Genomic DNA, 17733 nt, shown 5'->3' on the forward strand with positions numbered 1-17733 from the left:
CATAAGAAAAAGAAAAAGACACACGAAAAGACAAAAATACCCGTTCATCTAATTTATCCCCTTCTTCCTCTCCCGTTGAAGGCAGAGCGGCTGTGGGTGGCTGCGTGCGGCGGCGGCGGCGAGCAGCAGCGGGCGGCGCGAGTCGGCTGGGGGCGGCTGCGCGAGTCGAGGCAGCGGGCGCCGGCCACGCGAGTGGGCGTGAGGCGACGGGCGGCGGTGGCGGCAGCGAGCAGCGGCCGCACGAGTGGGCGCGAGGCGACGGGCGGCGGGAGGCAGTCGCGCGAGTGGGCGCGAGGAGGGCGCCGCTGCGTTATTGCACGGCGACCATGCCACTGTCATCCGGTACTTCCCCACGCATGTGAGGCGAGGCCGTGGTCGATCTGTTCGTTTCGTCAGGCCAAAATCAATCATTTCTTGCCATCTATCGATGCTCCCAATCTTGCTTGCTAGATCCTCTTTTATTTACTATTTATATATTTATGTATTGCTATTATCGATTGATTGATGCGAAGCCAATACTTTGTGTTGTGTTTGATTACCGAATTAATTAGCGTTAAACCTGTGCATCCAACATGGGCTACCAATCTTTTCCCCAGTTTTTGTATGTAGTTGCACTCCTCTCGCCTCCACATGTTTTTGTATAATATATTGCAATGCAGTTGAATTATATAAGGAACTCATGTTATCTGTATGGCTACTTCTTATATAGCTGATGTTAGAATGTTACCATGGTTGCTAATAGCCAAACGAAAAAATAAAGAAAAACTCGATATTTCTGCTTTAGTTATTATTTTCTGCAGGTTCTGTGCAATAGAGCGAAACTGCACTCCATATCATGCTCAATTGGATCACAGGTTAATGATGATTCGAATTTGAACCGAATTTTGTTCAAATTTTAGTATAAGTTGTCAATTTAATCAAACTTCAGTCAAATATCAAACAAATTTATCTCAAATATTAAACATAAATAAAATATTATAATTAAATTATTTGTTACAAGGGACATATGTATAAAATTGGGTCAAATGTGCAATAAGTATTTACAAAGTAGGGTCAAATATGTAAGGGTAAAAACGTCCATTTATGTCTCATTTAACACCGTTATGCTCAGTTAATATAGTAGAGTCAGTCGGTCGCTTCAAATTTGAAAACCAGAGTCAAAACTACAAAGTGAAAAAAGAGAGTCAAATCTGTAATTAGCTCTAAAAATAGGATCAGTTATGCAATAGCCCCTTATATATACATGGCTTGATTCGTCAAAGTCTATCTCTTTTTTTTTTCATTTTTCTCTTCACGCATTAATACTGCATCCGTTCCATTAAGAGAACGTAAAAGAATTCCACACGCATTGCCTATCTGGATCTGCTCCATTAATAAAAAAAACAAAATAACCACACGAATTGCTTTCCAATCTTATCTCTCTTATTATAAAATTAGCAATCTTATGGTCTTTGAGTAATTTTTATACCTCTAGTACCTATAAAAAAATAGTATAGTTTGGTATCTTCACAACTAGTGTAAAATTGCTCTTATAAAATTCATTAGGTTTTCAACGTCCATCTCACGTGTAACTATTGCTTCAATAAAACTCGCGATTAGCCATAGTGCAAGATCAGTCTATAGTCCAATGGTTGAGGCACTTGTCAGAGGACGCGTGAATTTAAGTAAAAATACAAGTAACGCAATTTAACTTTAAATGATTAGAAATAAATTTAATTATAAATATAATTAAAATTAAAAATAAATTTAATTATAAATATAATTAAAATTAAAAATAGCGCTAGGGTTTTATTTCTACCTTTTAAAAAAGAAAATTAGTATATGTTTTAGCTGAATAGTCCTAGGATTACACTTCTGTCTTTTTAAAAAAGAAAAAGAAACTAAACAGTTCTTTCACCTCATAGAAAGTGAAACTCAAGTTCAATTTTAATTTCAGTCCACCGTTAGACAATTGCATGATAAGGCTTGCAAGAGGAGAAGAAGGGCATGCATGGGGAATAAGAAGAGGAAAATACAAAAAGGAAAGAAAGAAGAAAACAAGAAGAAAAGAAAGAAAATGGAAAAAAGAAAAAAAAGAGAATCGTACAAAAAACTAGAAATTAAAAGTTTTTTAATAGCAGAAACCGTGCATTGTACAATATTTAAATATTTGTATCAAATAAACAGATAAAAGAAGTAGGACTGAAAATGACATAACAAGATTTACTGTGTCTTAATTTTTCCGCGTTGTCTAAAGAATACCCATCTTCCAATCTATCCCACGGTGCACAAATTTGATTTACTCATTGAACAAATTCAACGGCTAAAATCATTTGCATTAAATTGGACGGTCCACGTTCAATCTACCATCCTTCTATTTACCTACTATCATGCCTACATCAAATTTAATGCATTAAATTGGACAGCCCACGTTCAAAATCACACACACTTTCCATCTATCCTACCTACATCAAATTTAATGCATTAAATTTTGGTCAAATATAAATACAAAGTTCAAAGCGTCATAAAAAGGACGGAGGGAGTATTGCAAATACCACCATGTCAGATGTATGTCAAATCTTTATCGTCTAATCGTTCGTCTTTTTCAATGTTCTATGAAACATAGAATGTTATACGTCATTCTTATAGTCCATTTACTAATATGAATTAAATTCATAAATAAATATTTTTATATGTATATGTATCAACACAAATGGTCAACCTTTAGACCCCTAAATCAATGACGTTAAATAAAAATAGACTAGATGTTAATTAATGAAGTATCATTTATATGTATGTATATATATATATATATATATAATCTATCGGAGTGTGAGCTCCTCAAGCGGAGATCCGTGGGACCCCTTTGTGAGTTCGACACAAGGTTGTAGAGTTGGGGCCCAAAAACCTCAATGCGAATGCGGGAGTAAATGCAAGGGTCGGCTCTTTGCTGACGGGCTTCTGGAAGACGAAGGGAATTATAAAGGTTCAAGCCACCGCGAGGCGTAATACCCTACTCCTGTTATTGAGCACTATGCGAGTGAATGTGTTACAAACTTTTCTCTACTTGGAGTCCCCCTCTAAGTTTAGCCAGGGCCTCCTTTTATATGGACAAGGGGACACCACAATGGCTATAACCTTATTAACATCAACTATGTAGGTAATCATTTGGCCCGCAAAAGATAGATCTCGTTCTCCCCAGGATATGCGGCAGGGTTTTGCTAACGCCATCTTGCCCTCCGTCCGGTCCCATCTGTCATGAGTGAGGTATGGCAATCACGTCCCCTCTCCTGGTCCCGTCTATCAAGGGGTGGGTGAGGCATGGCTGCCACATCCCATTCCTTCACTCCCGTCTATCAGCAGGTGCAAGAGGAGAGAGGGGGGAGGCGCTCATTGGAACATGCCAACTTGGGCCGGGTAGCCGCCCCTATCTCCTTCCAATCATCCGTCCCATTTAATGCAACAACGATGGTGGGAGGATAGGTCACCCTTGAAGTGATAGGGATGCCGCTGTGCTGCCAGGACGGCATGTCCTAACTAGCCTTTTACCTAGGTGAAAATAGGGGTGAGGCGCATGCTTGTGCCGCATTTAATGCAGTGTTGGCAGGCGTCTACGCCCATCATGATGAGAGTGTGAAGCGCCAGGCAACAATTTTTGTCGCAATAAATGCGGTCATGGGGCGCCCACGCACCCGAGGGGGTCAGGATGCCCCGACCCCGTTGGCTCTTGCTCACGGCCTTCCTTTTGAGCCTGACCCTGGGGACACGCGACCTTGATGGGGCCGACCCCTTTCCCCCCTCCTCTTTGGAGGCTCGGGTGTTGGGCCCACAGTTGCCACATGTCAAAGGCACACAGGGGATACCCCCAGGCCCACATCTTCAACAGTAGCCCCGGGTGTCAAGTGAGGACCACAGTTGGATTAGCCTAACGCCTCACTTCCGTAATGGTGGACCCGCGGGGACACAGCGCGCTGCCTGGGAGTAGGGATTTGGCTACACGGTACTAGGCCTAGCAGCCAACTGCGGCGATTCCCCCAGGTACTCTGCACGTAATTATTACGTGGGAGATGAGGAGTCACAACCGTCCGTGAGCTGCCACTGTTCGTACCGAGATTCCGTGGAAGACAGAGAGGCACACTTCCAGTGGCGCATGTGCACGGGAAATGACTGGCCGCGCCGTAATTGGGCGAGTGGGCTAGTGAGGGTGATGAGATCGAGGGGCGAGCTAGGTAGTGGGAGCGAGATTCGAGGAGTGTGGGAGCGGAAGGGGCACAGAGGTGAGCCGGTGTGTATAGGAAGGGGGATTCATCCATCGCTTTCCCCTTTCCTCGCCAGTCACCATTCTTGTGCACCCTTGGCCTCTAGCCCTTGCTCCTGCCTCCTCGCCTCGCTCCGATGGTCTTAGCCGTCCTCATCCATTGTCATCACCTACTCTACCCATGACGCACGATTCCACTCGTCGTCTAGGTAGCTTGCTCTCGTCGTCTCGCGTCGTCTCCCGGGCGCAGACGGGCCTCCCAGAGAAGTTCATGTCCATGGTGCAAGGGCAGGATGTCGTCCGATGCGGCGAGGCCCACATGGCACCGGAGTTCCCGAATAAGGCCATTTTTGTTGTCTCGTTTGCTCTGGTGGGGCTCGTCCCCCCGTTTTCTCCCTTCTTCTATGATGTTCTGCATTTCTACGGGATCCAGATGCTGCACCTCGGCCCTAACTCCATCTTCATCCTCGCCATCTTCGCTCACCTGTGTGAGATGTTCGTGCGTGTGATGTCGATGCTCCCTCTCTTTCGGCACTTCTTCATGTTGTGTCAGTTGAAGGCCCCCGCAACGAGTGGGGGCTGCGCGCTTCAGCTGCGCAGCCAGCGGAGCGCCGACTTCATCCCTCTGAGCCTACGGAAGAAGTGGGACAACTGGAAGGCTGACTGGTTCTACACCAGGCTCCCCAACTATCCCCGCCTTTAGTTGCCTAAGGGGCCGCCAGCGTGGAATGACAGCTGGCTGGACCAACCGGCAATTGGTCCGGAGTTCGATGTCATCTTCGAGGCCTCTAGGGACTGCGCAACCGGGGCCTCACTAGTCATATTGTTTTCGGCAACTTCTTGCACCATTGCATCGTGCCGCTTTAGGAGAGGCCTCGCCCAGTGTACGCCTACACCAGCCCTACCAACAATATATGCACGTCGGGGCCTCTTATGACTAGGACCAGGCGTCTTGCTCCCTAATGGTTCGGTGGGTGCTAAGCGTCAACAACATCACCTTGACCCTGGTCCTAGAGGGCATCCTGTCACTGTGTTTCGATCCGGGGAGGGACGACCTCCTGGCGGTGACGAGCGCTCGTGGCGTGGGTCCCTCTTCCATGAGCGATGGGTCAGAGGTGATGGTCATGGAGGGTCCGCCAGCCCCTCGGGCTCGCGGGCACCGTGGGGAGGAGGGGTCCCACCGCCTCATAGCTGGGGAAAGCAGAAGAGGGGTGACGACGATTCTCCCCCTTCCTCTTTCGTCAGGGACGACACGGACCAGGCTTCATCCCTCTGTCCCGACAAGGCGCAGCTCCCGGGGGCGTCATCCGGGGGAAACTCTCCTACCAGTGTAGATCTAGCCCCGTAGGATGACGGGGAGAAGAAGAAGAAGAAGAAGAAGAAGAGGAGGAGGAGGAGGAGGAGGAGGAGGAGGAGGCTCCGCAAGGTTAGGGAATCCCAGCCATGCTGAGTCCTTGAGGTGGAGGCACCAGAATAGACTTTAGACCCCTCCCGAAGGTGCGCTTGCCTACTTCCATTCTTCCTTCGCTTTTTTACTTTCTATTTGTTGGTCTTATGCGTGGGTTCTCCTCGGCCGTCGGAGCTACAGTCATTCCACTGAGGGCACGACCAAGGGTACCCCCACCGGGAGCTCGAGGGGTCGGACTGTCGGCCCTAGTGGTTCGGCCTCTCAGGGGCCGACATCTCGGGGCGACACGTTGGGATGTACGCAGGGGACCGCCCTGGCGGCTGGTGGTGAGCCTAAGCCCGTCACTCGGTCAGGTCCCGCACTATAAGAAATCTTATGATAGGTGACGTTTCATTTACGTCATAAGCACTAAAATTTATGTCATGTTTTAATCTTTATGACGTTCACGTGATGAAAACACAATCGTCACGTATCATGCGTCTCTAATCATGTTCTATGACGAAAACATGATTTTTCGTCATTGATCTAGTGACGATCCTTCTTTCGTCATTAAGTTAATGACATCCATTTTCGTCATTATTGAGTGCATGAAATGTCACGAATCACAAAGGTTTAATAAATATATAATTGCCACATAGGTCGCCACGTAGGATAGAAAACATCATAAAATTTTAGCTGTGTACTGCGTGGTGCTGCTGATATGGCAGGTTTATTATGACAATTTTATTCATCATAAAATATCTTTTGACCTATCAAAGCCCATGATTGAGCAACCCATTTATGGGCTAAATGGGCTAAGTCCAATCAAAGGCCCCAGGCCCATCTATAACATAGCAATACATGATATTTTCAGCCCAATTGTATTATATCCATTTGCATTAAAAACAAATAACAAATGGGCCAAGACCATATAGGCTGAAGCATTGTACCAAATAGCAGCACATACAAATATAGCCCAGTTAATATCCAATACAACCTATGGACATCCAATACAGACTTATAGCCAAAAATTACACCCAAACCTAACCACATGTCCAAATACAATCATATGTTTACTGATCAAAACAAACATAAACAAGTGAAAGTCCTTTAGCACCCAGAAGTCTCGAGCCTAGCTCCATCTGCGAAGAGGTGAAATCAAAATATTTCAGAACTATATGCAGAAAGAGGAATAACTAGAATGAACCACCATGTTGCCGCCGTATACCAAAAGTTCAATTTAAATTCAGCTGATAGTGTTCTGCTACTAAACACTCAGAATTAGCATTGAAATTCAGCTAAGAAACTACCCCCTTGATCCACAAGAAATTCCTTTCAGTTACACATGTATTTATAACCTGTCACCTAACATGTTTTTTATTCAGATTTGAATCTTCCCTAAGTAAGATTTCAGTTCCCACGCCTAAAGGTTTGAAAAAGGTTAAGACAAATTTCCCCTCTATCGATTTTTATCCAGTCTGAACAACTGTACCTACCGGCATCCAAACAAACAACTCCCACCAATTCTTGATCAATCAAACTGCCTAAAAACTTGTACTATATTGTTCTGCCATGGTAGTAAGTAGAAGGTGTAAGACCACTTACTTTTCTGGTGCACAACCCTCTTTGTAGTTTGCAATTCATATCTGCAATGCACAATCACTACTCGACTTCTTTTCTTACATCCTTCTCTTCAGGACTTCCTCGCAGAGCGCGATCACTACAGTCTCAATAATATGGTAGCATTGTAGCAATCTTCAGTAAATTACTTCAACCACTACGGCTGTCAAAAGAAAATAAAGAAATATAAAATGAGAAGAAAACCAACTATTAATCACAGTAACATAAATCATTACATTAAATCACAATTTTTTGAATGAAACGATTGTCCTGACTATTTCTTTACTTTCTTTTAATAAGATCTGGGTTTCCTTCAAGCACTGTATAAATTGAACCTGAAATACCATCACAGTCATAGATCCTCAACTTGAAACTGGATTTATTTAATCTGACCCTAAAAGTAAATCCTTTGAACCTGAATTTATTTCAAGTCCTGAGTATGCTGCAGTGACTGCAATTTTACATTACAAAGACTACTTGATCGTGTTAAAAAATGCTTATAAAAGGCATAATTTACTTTGCAAAGCATCAAAATTAAGAATGATGTATAATGTAATTGATTTTTATTGTGTGTAACATCAGATAAAAAATATACAAGCATAAAATTAATTTCAAGATGGTGAATACCTGAACAGGTATCAGTAATCGAGCCTTAATAGGTAACAATAATCCCGATTTATTTTTTAGTGCATTCAGGTCCTACATGCAAAATTTTGATGTACCCTACAACCTACAGCCCTGAGATAGCACCAAAATTAGATCAGCACGTCGAAGCAAAGACAAACAACGCAGAGAAAATAGTTTAGTATCTTCCTTCTACCATGCATGTCGAAGTAGAGACTGAATCTGATATAGACAAGCCTCAAGCATGCACACCATTGGGAAATCCGCAGGTTAATCAGAAGCTTCCTAAATGCAAATCTATGAAAAAAAATATTAGTTTAGCCAACATAGAATGGAACTATAATGGTGAAATGATATTTTTTCAATGTAATGTAAATAGTTTGTAAACCACACGAAGTGAAGTAGTAGTTGTTCATCGGCGAAAGAAAGAATGTATGTACTAATAGGTGAGTTAACACACAACACAGCCTTGGAACTAGTCTCTTCCAAAACAAAAAAATCTAAACAAATCATCATGGTCACACTAACGGATGGTTCTATTACGATCCTCTATCCAAAAATGTCAGGATCAACACGGCCGACCAGCAAGGACCAGCGAGGGGAGTTAGGGGAAAGTACAGTGATGCACACACGCACCATCGCTCCAACCTCCAAGTCGATAGATCCTGTAGTCATCGCCAAGGTAGGTAAGCCTCTGCCGCCACCATGGATCCGGATCCAACGAAGAAGATGCTCAAGTGGGATCTGGGGCGGGGGAGGCCCCCGGGGAGGTGAGCTGCCATCGGCGCGGACACCTAGTTTACCCGTGTGGTCATGAGCTTGAGAAGGAGATCGGATGGATGATGGGTAGGGGGGATGTCGGCAGTAGAGGGGATGTGTTGCGACGGAGTGTGGCGGAGGAGGGGATGGGCGGGGGGCGGAGGAGATGGTGGCAATGGCTACGGTAAAGGGGCATGGAAGTCACAGAAAGGGTTAGTGAGGAGATGGGGGCGCGGTGGAAGAGGAGATGGTGGTGCGGCGGCCGACAAAGGTGGTGGAGGGGATAGGGGTGCGGCGGCCTGCGGAGGTGGAGGAGACGGGGGCACTGTGGTCGGCAGAGGTGGTGGAGGGGATGGGGGTGCGACGGCCGGCGAAGGGATGGGGGCGCGACGGCAGGCGGAGGTGGAGGGGGTGGGGCGTGGCTGCCGGCGGAGGTGGTGGAGGGGATAGGGGCGCGGTTGCCAATGGAGGTGGAGGAGATGGTGGCATGGTGGCCGGCGGAGGGGATGGGGGTGCGATGGCCGGCAGGGGTGGAGGAGGCGGCGGCGATGGAACTGGAGGGATGAGGAGGCGGCATATGTGGGTGACCTAGGGTTTTCAGCGGCAGATGAGGGTAGTACAATTACTATCCTACCCTTTCTATTTTGGTGGATGATATAACACACGCTGGTAATTTTTCGGATGAGGAGGGGTACTAGAGTCAATCCACTTCGAAATTCTTTTGGGTTGGCACCAGTCAGTGAATTTTTTTGGAATGGCGCCACTGAATTAGGCCTACACAACATTTTTTCTCTTTTTATTTTATTAAATCATTGTGAATTAAAACACAAAAATTATACTAAATCAACTCGTATGAAAAAAGTTGCCAAAAACAAAGTTGTAGAACTCATTTAGGTCTACAATTTTTCTTTTGGTCATTTCTCCATCCGACTTTGATTAGACTATATAAAATTTGAATTTCAAATTATGATAACTTCAAACAATATTTTTAATACTAAAAGATTTCAACTGAAAAAGTCATCAACAATAAAGTTATATAAATCATCAATATCTACAACTTTTGTTCTGGTCATTTTGTTATATGACTTTGTTTCAATAGGTTGAATTTGAATTTCAAAATATTGCAACTTCAAATAACCTTTTTAAATAATAAATGATTTCAACTGAAAAAGTCATCAACATCAAAGTTGTAAAACTCATCAAGATCTACAACTTTTATTTGGGTCATTTCTTCATCCGATAAAGAGGTTTGTAACACTTTTCACAAAATGTACATATCTCTCATTTAGTTTGTAAGTTATAGGAGAGATATGTTAATTTTATGAACAATGTTACTACTATTTTGTCGGATGAAGAAATGACCAAAATAAAATTTATAGATATTGATGAGTCAAACAACTTTGTTGTTGACGACTTTTTCTGTTGAAATCATTTACTATTTAAAAATATTATTTGAAGTTGTTATAATTTGAAATTCAAATTTTATATAGGTCAATCAAACATAGATGGAGAAATAACCCAAATAAGATAAATAGATCTCAGTAAGTTATACAACTTTGTTTTTGACAATTATTTCACAAAAGTTCATTTAATATGCTAAAATTCGATTCGAAGATTTAAGATTTGAGGAGGGAGGCCAAATGGACTTCTCGGGGAGAGAGGAGCAAAAGGCATGTTATGGGCCAGCCCTTTTCCTCATCCCTCTCTGAGAAGTCCATTCTGCGTCCCTCCTTTGAACTAATTTCAAAGTATTAAACCTTCGAGTGAAATTTTATCTTACTAAATGAAATTATATGAAAAAGTTGTCAAAAGAAAGTTGTATAACTTATTCAGATCTACCGGTTTTATTTTGGCCATTTCTCCATCTGAGCTTAACTGACCTATATAAAATTTAAATTTCAAATTATGACGACTTCAAAAAATATTTTCAAATATTAAATTATTTCAACTAAAAAAGTCATTAACAACAAAGTTGTATAACTCATCAATATTTACCACTTTTGTTTTGGTCATTTTGCTATATGTCTTTGTTTCAACAATTTGAATTTGAATTTCAAACTATGGCAACTTCAAACAAGATTTTCATATACTAAATGATTTTAACTAAAAAAGTCATGAACAACACAGTTATATAACTTATCAATATCTATAACTTTTATTTTGTCTATTTTTTCATCTGACAAAGCAGTAGTAGCATTGTTCATAAAATTTACATACCTCTTATATGGTTTTATAAACTATAATACAGATATATAAATTTTGTGAAAAATGTTAGTAGCACTTTGTCGAATGAAGAAATTACTAAAATAAAAGTTATAGATATTGATGAGTTATACAACTTTTGACTTTTTCAGTCGAAATCATTTAGTATTTGAAAATATTGTTTAAAGTTGTCATAATTTAAAATTTAAATTCGAATTATTGAAGCAAAGTCATATTGCAAGATGGACAAAACAATACTTGGGCCGAAAAAGGCCCAAGGACAGACAGAGGGGTTTTAATGTTATTTCAATTTATTTTAATAGGTTAAATGAGGTTTGTGTTATTAAAATTAGTTATTGAGCTCCAAAAATTCACAAAAAATTTCAGAGAATAATTAAGACCACGTAGAATATTACAAAAATATTTTCGACCGTGATTTTTAAAGAAAAAGTTTAATTCCCTCATTAATTTACTTGAATAAATTGCTTTAACTTTTAATATATTTTTTAGAAATGCATTATATAAATCTGTGACGTTCGCTTTTTGCCCCCTATGACAAATTAGTATTCGTCACAATGTCCCATTGAAATAGTTTATGACGATTTCTAGTTGGTATTAACGACGAACACTTTTTTTCGTCACTAAGCCATCCCATCTCATACTAATCGTCATAAAATGGAATGTGCTAATGACGAATAGCTCTGATGTCATGAGAAATTCGTCACAGAAGGTCATATTTCTTGTAGTGCCGGAACGGGAGCGGCTCCCGAAGAAGGGAGCCCGGGGCCCGACGCGAGGTCGTCTAGTTGACCGCGTCGGGGAATGCCGCCACACCGCAGCCCCTCTCCACCCCCGCGCCAGGGACCGACGCCCACTCCTCCCTCCCCGCCAGCTTCTCCTCGGGCTTCCTCACCAGCCATCGGCGCTCTGCCGCCATATTCGGGGCCGCGACATCACTGGCCACCGCCTCAGGCCAGGCTGGCCTGTCCCACGGCATCCCAACCACAGCATGCTCCGGGGCGCTCTTCAAGGCCACTCAAGGTGAGTCAATAATATTTGAATGATTGTTTAGTTACGTTGATTAAAAGTGAGTTCTTCTTACAAGTTAACGATAAGGACAAAATATGGAGCGTCGCGAAGTTATCCTCTAAATTGTAGGAATCACAATCATTTTATCGCTTTTCCTTAGGGGATGGATCCAAATGCGCCTTCTGGCACGGTAGATGGCTGCAGGGAAAAGGACCAAAGGAATTGGTGCCTCTACTGTATAACCTAGCTGCCAGGAAAAACGAAACTGTTGGCCAAGAACCGCATTAGAACAAATGGCTATATAAGGAGTATGCGCCACATCGAAACCCCGCAACAGACTTCATAGTTCTTTGCCTTATGGACAGTGCTTCGCCATGTAGACATCCAAACATCCACCAGAGACAAAATCAACTGGAATTGGAATGCCAATGGGACTTATTCGGTGGCCTCAGTATACGAAATGCAGTTCACGGGAGGCATCATAGTTAATAGACCACTCTACATCTGGAAAGCTGAAGTTGAAGGGAAATGCAGGTTCTTCAGCTAGCTAGTGGCTAATGCAAAGATCTAACAGCCGACAAACTACAGCTTAGAAACTGGCCAAACAACTCCCTGTGCTCCCTTTGCAGAATCCGTAACGAGACAGCCCACCATCTAGTCATGACCTATCCTTTCGCAAGGCAGGTTCGGCTACAGGTTATCCAGCGCCTTCAACTTGCAGCCCCACTACTTTTACGCCCATAGGGGGACTACCTCCAATGATGGAAGAATTGTCGGATGAGGTTACAGAAAGAAGTTAGAAAAGGGTTTGAAGGCTTGTTTGTCTACACAACCTGGTTGATTTGGCTAGAGAGAAACAAAAGGATCTTCAATCATAACTACGATGGAAGGCCAAGTGGCATAGCACAGTGAGCTGCGATTTATATGGAGAGAGCCCTAGCATTTGCAAAATTCTAGTTGTGTCCCGCCAGCGCGGGAGATGTTGTACACTCTCTATTCTTCCTATTAATTGATTTGGCAGTGCTCCTGCTTCCTATTCAAAAAATAGTAATAATCATTTTATCGCTTTTCATACTTTACGTGTTTCATTTGTTGACAATTTCTATATGTTAAACAATTTGATATTATGATCAATTCAGTAAAATATGACCTTGGACTCAATTTGTGTTAGATATGGCATGAAGTACCATTACAAGTGTTTAATGTTATACAATACAAGTAAATTATTAAGATTTTGGATACAAAAAAGTTTTCTTAATCCAAACTCTAAATCGTGTGCCCTCCACTGGCTGCGGGTAAATGCACCATCCTTGCGTGAGTGCAACACAGGAACAGCCACCACTGCACTACCGCACACGAGCAGCTAATTATACCAATATATAGCGACGTTCCACCCAACCGATTCATGCACTACACGAACAGCATATGCTCAAGGCCTCAAATAACCCTCACATCGCCATCATTTTTCGTGGCCACGTGAGCATTTCGTTCTGTGCACATTTGCACTTATTTTACGCATCCTAATTTCCTAACACCACTCCTATATATTATGGGTATATCTGTGGTAATACGTAGTGGCTTTAAAATAAAAAAATAAGATAAAGATTAATTTTATGCTTATGAAAGAAAGTACCTAAATTTATGAGAGGGACTACGGCATCAGATTATGTCAGAGGGGATAGTTAAAGTAGAAGAAAACCGCATCCGCGCATCGCCCACGTTGCTGCATGCCTGCATGCCGTTGCATGCCTGCATGCTCCGCACGTCGCTGCAGCCCATGTTCACCCGTCTCCACCGTCGTCACGTGCCTCTCACCTCCACCATCGCGGCATTCCGCCCACCTCCATGCGCCCCACATCTGCCCACCTCCACCGTTGTCGCATTCTCGCCGCTGTCTCTTCCGCCTCCACGCTCAGATGGACCTCACGTATGATACCAGATGATACCACTTGGTATTATCTGGTAGTAGATGAAACCAGTTGGTATCATCTGGTATCATAGCTTCGCGTGACAAAGAAAACCCAAAAAGATGCAGGTATCACATGGTACCTGGCAGTACCGTATGGTTCTTTGGCCAAGTTGCCTGTAAGAAGGGGACACTAGAACGGAACCGGTTATATTTAACGGGCTTAAAGTGTCATCTCTATCGGACATGACTCCCGTCATTAAATAAAGGTCAGTGATATGAGAAACTATCTTAATCGGGCATCCGACCGTCACAGATGATACTCATCTCAATCGGGCCTAGATTATGGCCCGTCACAGATGACTCTCATCTCTGACGGGCCACAGTCTAGGCCCGTCACAGATGAGTATAATCCGAAAAAAATATTTTATTATCTGTGGACTCTCATCTCTGACGGGCAATAATTATGGTCCGTCACGGTTGACTCTCATCTCTAACGGACCTAGATTATCGCCCGTCACAAATGAGTATAATCTGAAAAAATAAATTTTATCATATGTGTGCCTTTGGTGGTCACTCATTGCCTTCCCGGTAGGTCATCCATCTCTGACGGGCATTTTGTTAGCTTTTGTCCTCACTCGTGTGCCTTCCCAGTAGTTCAGCCATCTATGAATTGCTCTAGGCTAAGCATGCTTAACCTCATAGTTTTTTTAAGATTGCTTCTGGGAGAAAATTGTAATTTGTTGGTATAAGTATCCTTTAAATCCTATTAACCCCTGTGCTAGGATATCACATCCTAACATCCCCAATTCATATACATTCATTCGCAAACACAACGATCAATATATTTAACATAACCACATTCATACAAATTTTACTCTGGTATGTTTGCTATATAACATTTTTTGAACAATTTGAATTCGAATTTAAAAATATGACAACTTCAAAAAAATATTTTCAAATAATAAATGATTTTAACTGAAGAAGTTATCAACAAAAAAGTCGTATAACTCATCAATATCTATAACTTTTATTTTGTTCATTTTTCTATACAATATTTTTTTAAACAGTTTGAATTTAAAAATATGACAAATTCAAACGACATTTTGAAATATTAAATAATTTCAACTGAAAACATCATCAACAACAAAGACGTATAACTCATCGAGATCTATAACTTTTACTTTGGAATTTTTGCTATATAACATTTTTTGAACAATTTGAATTCAAATTTAAAAACATGGCAACTTCAAACAATATTTTCCAATACTAAATGGTTTCAACTGAAAAAGTCATCAACAACAAAGTTGTATAACTCATCAATATCTATAACTTTTATTTTGTTCATTTTCCTATACAACATGTTTTTGAACGGTTTGAATTTGAATTTGAAAATATGACAACTTCAAACAACATTTTGAAATACTAAATGATTTCAATTGTAAAAGTCATCAACAATAAAGGTGTATAACTCATCAAGATCTATGATTTTTATTTTGGTCATTTCTTCATCCGATAAAGTGATAGTAACATTGTTCACAAAATTCATATATTTCTCATCTGGTTTATAAACTATAACACAAATATGTCAATTTTGTGAACAATGTTACTAGAACTTCGTCGGATAAAGAAATGACAAATATAAAAGTTATAGATGAGTTATACAACTTTGTTGCTGATAACTTTTTTAGTTAAAATCATTTAGTATTTGAAAATGTTATTTGAACTTGTTATATTTTCAAATTCAAACTGTTTTAAATAAAGTTATATAGAAAATGACCAAAATAAAAGTTATAGATCTTGATAAGTTATAAAACTTTTTGTTGATGATTTTTTTAGTTGAAATCATTTAGTAGTTGAAAATGTTGTTTTGAAGTGGTTATATTTTTAAATTCAAATTCAAATTGTTCAAAAGAACGTTATATACAAAAACGTTATATACTTTGTTGTTGATAATTTTCCATTTGAAATCATTTAGTATTTAAAAATATAGTTTGAAGTTGTCGTATTTAAAAATAGTCATCAGTGACGGGCCAAAATTTAGGCCCGTCAGAGATGAGGGTCATCAGTAACGGGCCATAATTTAGGCCCATCAGAGATGAGGGTTATCAGGCCCGTCAGAGATGAGAGTCATCCGTGACGGGCCATAATTTAGGCCCGTCAGAGATAAGGGTCATCAGACCCGTCAGAGATAAGAGTCATCCATGACGGGCCATAATCTAGGCCCGATTGAGATGAGTGTCATCTCTGACGGGCTTGATAGTTCGGCCCGATTGAGATGATTGAGACAATCTCAATCGGGCATACATTTTTTGCCCATCACAGATGGGTATCATCTCTGACGGGCTCTAAACATATGTAACTGGATTCGGCTGTGCGACTACATCTACGACGGGCTCATTTTAGCCCAGGCATACGATGGACCGTCACAGATGATTGGATCTATAGCAGTAGGAGAATGACAAGGAATCATGACGAGGATGCCCAGCGCCGGTGTGAGGCAACGTGCTGCGCGAGGTGGCGGCCAGGATGAGTGAGCTCGACACCGACTGCGACGGCTTCGTCGACCTCGGGGAGTTCGTAGCGTTCCACGGCCGCGGTCAAAGGGGACGCCTAGCAAGGGACCAAGCTGCGCGTCGCCTTTGACACGTACAATGTCAACGGAGACACGCACATCATGGCGGCCGAGCTCAGAAAGGTCTAGATGGAAGGACGTAGATGTCATCCCCTTTAACTACCCCGTCCCCTGGATGGCATGTCGTTGTACAGTTTTTCTGAATTTTATATTAGCAAATGTAGTAACTCTGATATAAAAGGACCAATAAAATTAGAAAGCTGCAGAACAAGACGGTGTCCCACAGTTGCTACGTTGATATATCGAGCAGTCCGTTGTAGTAGCAAAATATCTGATAAATAGTTAGTTCATACATCGATCTATCTGTGTCAACTCTGATTAGCTAAAAGTGCCAGCTGATCATTTAATACAAAATGTATTTGTCAATCAGTGCTGTCAAATATAGAATAAATCTATTTTAAACCGCGAAGTATTAGGATTGGACTACTTAACCTCAAAAATACAAAACAGGGCATTCTATATCCCCCCGATGTATATATATAAATAGGTTTAAATAACCCTAGAATAATTTTATATGTGAACTATTGAGGGACAATGGCATGCTGATTAAGTGTAAAGTGAGTTAAGTAATTTTCTCATAAGAAGAAAGACTGCTTGAGGATGATGTACATTAGTGCTAATATGTACTTTTAGTATTTTGGTCAGTGAATGAAAATAATCTTTCTGATCATACCATAAAACCAATACGTAATTTTAGCCTTATGAGCTGTGAATGAAAATAAATCATTAGGGAATGCCATGCAACTAATACCGGTACCATGTGACATTCTAAATTGCAAAAATACCTACTAATCTACTATAACACTAGGAGTTAGTTGACGTGGTTTTCATACTTTATGATAGGAGCATTTTTCCCATCCTTAAACAGTTACCATGAGGTATCATTGTTTTCTATGAAAATTTAATAACTTCGAGTACCTAAGATACCAACATATATTAAATTTTACATAAAAAATAATGGTATCTCCTAGTACCTTCTCAAAGATGGTAAAATTGCTCTCATGATAGAGTATCTAGTCTCACACTTCAATATATGGGTTAATTAGACCAACACACATATTTCCGGGTATATGTAGACTTTTTTGTCAAATATAAGGGTGTAGGGAAAAATAAATAAGGGCAAGTTCGGTGTCCGGTTTAGGTTTAATATTTGGTCAGCTCTTGCGAAAACCCAATGACACCATCCAAACCGACATCATTGCTGCAACCCTAGATATATAATCGAATGCCCATCAGCCTACTATTTCTTTCCCAACTAAATCCGGTTTTTCTGGTAACTTGGAAGATGATTGGAAGTTTACAGAGGGAAATCATTAATGAGATTAGGATGGGAA

General features: G+C 41.4%; 1 long non-coding RNA gene across 3 annotated transcripts; it reads right to left on the minus strand.

The window, feature by feature from the left end:
- Positions 1-6356: 6356 nt before the first annotated feature.
- LOC102710881 lies at positions 6357-9187 on the minus strand. Of its 3 annotated transcripts, XR_423593.3 has the most exons (5): positions 8505-9187; positions 8065-8165; positions 7872-7982; positions 7230-7407; positions 6357-6766 (listed from the first exon to the last, which is right to left on the minus strand). It is a non-coding gene; the product is annotated as an uncharacterized LOC102710881 (long non-coding RNA). The 3 variants fall into 3 exon arrangements; XR_001550466.2 differs by lacking the exon at positions 7872-7982 and having other exon boundaries at positions 6359-6766; positions 8505-9185; XR_001550465.2 differs by lacking the exons at positions 7872-7982; positions 8065-8165 and having other exon boundaries at positions 6365-6766; positions 8505-9178.
- Positions 9188-17733: the final 8546 nt, after the last annotated feature.

The sequence above is a fragment of the Oryza brachyantha genome, chromosome 6, assembly GCF_000231095.2.
Source record: "Oryza brachyantha chromosome 6, ObraRS2, whole genome shotgun sequence".
NCBI classification, from domain to species: domain Eukaryota; kingdom Viridiplantae; phylum Streptophyta; class Magnoliopsida; order Poales; family Poaceae; genus Oryza; species Oryza brachyantha.